Source organism: Hibiscus syriacus, unplaced genomic scaffold (genome assembly GCF_006381635.1).
Source record: "Hibiscus syriacus cultivar Baekdansim isolate YM2019G1 unplaced genomic scaffold, ASM638163v2 tig00110475_pilon, whole genome shotgun sequence".
In the NCBI taxonomy this organism is placed as follows: domain Eukaryota; kingdom Viridiplantae; phylum Streptophyta; class Magnoliopsida; order Malvales; family Malvaceae; genus Hibiscus; species Hibiscus syriacus.
Genome location: NW_024062754.1, coordinates 49389 through 55357, shown reverse-complemented (window position 1 = coordinate 55357; position 5969 = coordinate 49389). Strand labels below are relative to the sequence as shown.

Here is a 5969-nt window from a genome sequence, read left to right as displayed (position 1 = left end):
TTTTAATATATAATAGAGAATTTGATGTATTAAGTAAAAATATCTTAAGACGATATGGGATAAGATATGTGCCCACAAATTTAATGGGACGTAAAAATATCTAGACATCCTTTTTACCCTATGAAGATAAGAAAGAGGTGATTGATTTTGACAAATTCTCCAGTGCGCACCCAACCCACATTCTAATCATAACAATACCACCCAAATTCATATGTCTCACTCCTTATATTAATATACAAGGTCTGTCAAAGACATTGCCAAATAAATATTATAAAAAAAATATTTTAATAAGCGATTATAATTGGAATAAGAAGAGATTTGAATATATCTATTCATGAACTGTTTTAACCTTTAATTTTTTAGAGATTATATAAAAAATTTCATGATTCGTTGCATCTACCTTTACAAGCAAAGATACTCGCGTGAGATTTTTCTGTTGTTGTTAAAGAAATCGTCTCGAAATGAGATAGTTTCGTACGTTCAACGAAGTTGCCTAGAATGAGTTGTAAAACATAACTAAATCGGAAGAAATAAACCATAACACGGAAATAACGAAACAAAATTCCAACATACCATAACAAGTAAAGCCGTAACACGTCACTTTATAACGCTCTAGAGTGACAAATGTTATATCGTTTTGCACATTTTCGGAAAGTCCAAAATCACACCCGAATGCCCAAAAATACATAAATAATAAACAGGGCTTCACCGCTTATCAACGGTGTAAAAAATAAAATATGATATATTAAATCTCGAACCCCAACCTAAGGACTCATCCTATGATAGTTACAAGTTGTAAGAGAAAGAGGGTATAAATGAACATATAGATTCATCTCTCTTTTCAACTCTTAATTTCTATCCACCTTAGAAAGAGTAACTGCAAGTGTAAATCTTTAATCTATAAACATTATATTTATTACAATAACTACTACACTACTCGTTATATATCAATAAATATATATTATGATATCTGATAAAATAATTCCTACTCAATTAGCAGAGTGGTGGAACAAATTAGGCCAAGTTGGAATATATTACATATTTAATGTTTTTGGATATTTCGGGGTGTAGTATAGTGTCCAAGTTGCAGATTGTTTTGATGAAATTTCGCCTACATTAACGAAAAGGATAAATATCAGTTCACTTGATTATTAATTATTATAAAGTTTAAAAGGGCAGGAGATATATATATTACACAAGGGGGTGAATGTGCGAATGATAATAGTTATGTTGTTATGATGATGTCAAAAGTGAGATGTAGAACGGAATGAAAACATGCCAGCCAAGGTTCCACTACCTGCAGCAATACAAACAGCTGTTTTGCTCCCAAGATTCTCTTTAAGGTTTTCCCACTGCATGATTTGGTAGGCAAACTAAACCATCACTCTTGATCTTACCTTTTTCAAGATTTTTAATATCTGATATTGGAATTAATTAAGGTGAAACCCTAGAAGCAGTTTCATATAAATAAAGCTTTCCATGTCCCTTCTTTCCTGCATTTCACAACTAGGGTTTAGGCTTTAGAAGTATGAGTAGGAGAATTTCGAGAGACTCGGGTAAGATTTCCAACATCTTTGTTTTAAAATCTAGATAACTCTTTCGCTTTAATTCTTGGTATTCGGACACGTTGCTGTGAATATTGGGGAATCCAAACGGTCCCCGGTTCGGATACTAGGCCACCACCTGTAGGCTATAGGCTATAGGCTATAGGCTATAGGCTATAGGCCATAGTCCATAGGCCATAGGCCATAGGCAGTTCTGTGTTTTTGCCTTATCCTAGAGACAAAGGAGATGCTTTTTCTATGTCCCTGTCTAGTTGGAATCTTCTACCCAAACTCCTTTGTGTTACAAAACATGAACACCAAACCATTCCTTTAGGGCTTTGACAACACTTTTGTTTTGATTTTTTGTCTCAAAGTTTCAAGTGGTACGCTTCAGCTATGTCTATGTTACCATCAACTGTGAATATGAATTACCGGCGGATGCTTGAGACACAAGTTAGCTCGGCAGTGGCACCAGCAAGTGGGAACAAAACTCACGATGATTCTCACATTCGCGACATGAATCTCGACAAAAACCAGGTGGTTATAATGGCAGCTCTTTTATGTGTCGTGATGTGTACCTTAGGGTTGAACACGATGGTCCGATGCCTGCTACGTTGCAGTCGCGGGGAGAGTCCGGAACAAGCGGCGGCTCGGCTGGCGACGACTGGACTCAAAAAAGGCGATTTGCAAGGAATCCAGTGGCTGTTTACGGAACAGACGGAAGCTTTACGTCCACTGAATGCCCCATTTGCCTTGAAGAGTTCGTTGATGGGGAAAAGGTACGAGTACTGCCAAAATGTAACCATCGGTTCCATGTGAGGTGCATAGACAAATGGCTGCTGTCACACTCGTCGTGCCCCAATTGTCGCCATTCGTTACTCCAACATAAGACACCAAATAAGGATGTCACTCCCCGGCCACCACCAACGGACATTGGCAACGTTGTTGTACTTGTTCAAGAGGTATGCTGATGTATACAATGGGGATTTGGGGTGCTTGTTGTTAGACTTTGAGAGCTTTAGGGACCAAATTGCAAATGCTGGATGTTCTCTTTTTTTTTTCTTTCTTCCTTTGTAAGTTTCACAAGTTTGAACTTATTACATGAAAGTAAAAGTGTTCAAGCAATTGCAATTTTCAACTATTTTAATACTTGGTGTAATCTCCTAGTAAAAGTGTGGTCCATTTGCAACTTGCAATCTTTCAAGTCTTGGTTTAATAATTAATTTCTTTATGTATGGCTATTGTTGGGAACTTAGAATGCGTAATTAGCGGCGATGGGAAAAAGTATACCCTATGCTGCTCATATTTTTAATATTATATTATATTATGTTCGGTTTAATTATTAATATGGATCTAACTGATTAATTCATATTGAATATTATAAATATTATTACGAAGATGACATTTTCAATCATTCTACTTTCATTCACAACTTTAAAATTCGAACCTAATTTTATTTTAAAAGTATAATACCTCTTCTTATCGGATTTTACTCCATTCATCATAACTTTCGTCATCGAAACTGATTCTTTCCCTATGATCATCCAAAAAGTGATGGAGAAAATCGGCTTCATACATTTCATGGATCCTTTCTATTGCCACATACAATCAATTTTGAGGTAAAATTATACTAATTTCATCATTCTACTTGACTATATTCTTAATTTTAGTCATTCAACTTTAATATTTTTAATTTAGTCATTTAACTTTCGAATTATTATTTTTCATCCAGTGTTAAATCATAAACAACATGGTGATGTGTTCTACTGTTTTTTGCTTACATGAAATTCATGTGTTTTTTACCTCGTTTTTCTTTTCATAATCTTCCAACAATTTTAAACTCTTTGATTTTATTTCCATGTCACACTACTGTTGAAAACGTCGTTCTTTAACATCATCTTCGATCACTCTAGACATCGTAAATTTGTCTCGTTATTTTTTACCATTCTATCAATTTAGATTTTAACAAAATCTCTTTAAAATTTGCAAACTTTAAATCAAAATTTGAAGGAAAATAACTCCAATCTACAATCTCACCATCTTATCATCATAAAATTATGATATATTTTTCATCTCTTCCTTCTCTACTTTCTCATTATTGAAATTTGAAAGAATATCCTTCAACGTAAAAAAATCAAAGAGAATCCAAAATGATAAGTTAAAAAATTTATGAAGAAAAATTTTAGGAATATTTTTCACAAGTTTAAAATAAAATTTTAAGAACTTTTCATAATTTTAAAAGATATATGTCATGTTATTACGATGTTAAATAATGAACGGTGAACAAAAACCGGAGCAATGACAAAATTGAGTGACCAAAGTGATAATATTTAATTTAGTGACCAAAAAGAAATATAATCAAAGATGAGTGATTAAATATATACTTGACCAAAAATGAAAACAAAGAACAGATCTTGATTCCCCAAAATACACGAAGGCTATTTTGTGATGATAGCTGGTTCAAAAAGCACATACTACCAACAGCTCTGAGTTTTCTTTCACTGAGATGGATACATTCTGGAACTAAAATGCAACATTCCTGGAAATTAAACATTCAAGCCAGAACCAAGATCTTCAATTTCAAGGTCAAAGCAACCAAAATCTTAACCACCGGTTCTCCCTCCTCCTCAGGCTCCACAACTTCATCCTCAAACTCCAGCTCAAGTCAGGCTCAACAGTTTCAATTTCCACTCATCAAAAGAGGACCTTCAAATCCACATTATTCAGCCTCCTCGACAAACTCCGACTTCGCCGTGCAAACAAAACGTTTACAATCCAAAACCCAGATCTTAAATCTCTTCTGAATCCCTTCGCCAACAAGGTCTTGGTAATTTTCGCTTCATCCTTTTTTTTTAGTTGAAACAGCTTTGATCTTCGTTTTTTGTTGTTGTTGTAGGAATCAAACAGTGGCGGCTCTTGGTGGCTGCCATTATCGCTTTGCTGCTGCAATCAACCTTCAAGGAAGATCGTCAGGGAATTATAACTCTTATTTCCCTGATTTTGTTGTACTGGATGCTGTATTTCGAGAAACATTTAAGGGGGAAAACAAGAAGCTTTTGGATGGTTTTGATTGCTGGAACAGCTGGTTCTTGGGTTGCTTTCAATTTAGGCAAAGATTACGTTTCGAACTATGCTTGGAATTGGATTGAGTGGAGCTATGGATATACTGTTTTTTCTGGGTTTTGGTATGTAGCTTGGAAGGTGATCTTCGCTATCGTCAAAACCATCTTCTATTTTCCAAAGCTCAGACGAAAATATTGGCTTAGATTTGTAGATTTTTTTATATAAATATTGAACTTGATTGATGTAACTCAACATTATTGTGTTCATTTAAAAGTATCCAAATTTATGGAGGTTCAACAATTAATTATATATTTTAGAGAGTAAAGATTATTTAAAAATATTGATTTTAGATTTGTAGACTTCTTTTTATATATTAACTTGAAATTCGATTTGATTTGGAACAAATTAAATAAAATTTGAATCTTAAAATAGAATCCATAAATTTATCTAACTTAATTATTTGGATTTAATTAACGTTATTCCAATAAATCCAGCGTATAAAGAAATAACAAGTTGCAATTATCCCAGGCATATAGTAGGCAAGGATGGACACAGTCCATTGTTCATAAGGAGCATAACCCGACAGCATTGCCTGAGCCCCGAGTTCAGGCACTGCAAGGCAGGCAGCGACAGGACTTGTACATTAGCCAAATTTCGATGCTGCATCCTTTATGTTGTTGCAATTACTACTAACTGGCCGGAAAAACCTTAACAAGCGTCCCAGGGAAGAGAGGAACCTAGTGAAGTGGAGCGATTATTCCTAGCCGGTGATTGTAGATTATTGCTCATCATGGATCCCAAATCCTAATCTCAAAGGTCGCTTTCCCATGAAAGATGCTCGTTCTGTTGCCGACATCACACAAAGATGTCTCCATCCGAAAGGCCGCCATGAGAACCATAGTCGAGAATCTTAAAATCATCCAGGACATGAAATATTCGTGCCTGCTTCCTATACAAGAACCAGCGGCGGTTTCTGGAAAACAGATATTAAGATCGCCTAATAACCGGATGGTTACTTCAGCACACAGGTTAAGTTTCGACCGTCACTGCCACCAAGAAACCAGCTATCAGTTTCCGATGAGACCACCTGCTTTGGCATTGACTCTTCCACCCCAAGCTTGTTCCTCTACCCTCTCATTACACCAACTTTAAATGAAATATGCTCGGAAATCATCATCGGCAAGCCTTAGAAGGACTAGTCAGGAAGGATTTGATTGTTTATAAAAAGTATTCGTTTATTCATCTGTATATAAAGAGTGCAAATCTGATCTGAAAATGGATTATTATTTTCTTCTAATCCATATTGCTTATAGTAAATAATAGATATTTGGTTCCGGATTTGGGTTTTATGAATAGAAAAAC

At 35.1% G+C, this 5969-nt stretch overlaps 1 pseudogene; it reads left to right on the top strand.

Annotated features, from left to right (window-relative positions):
• The first annotated feature begins 1897 nt into the window (after positions 1-1897).
• Positions 1898-2637, top strand: LOC120128187 (annotated as a pseudogene).
• Positions 2638-5969: the final 3332 nt, after the last annotated feature.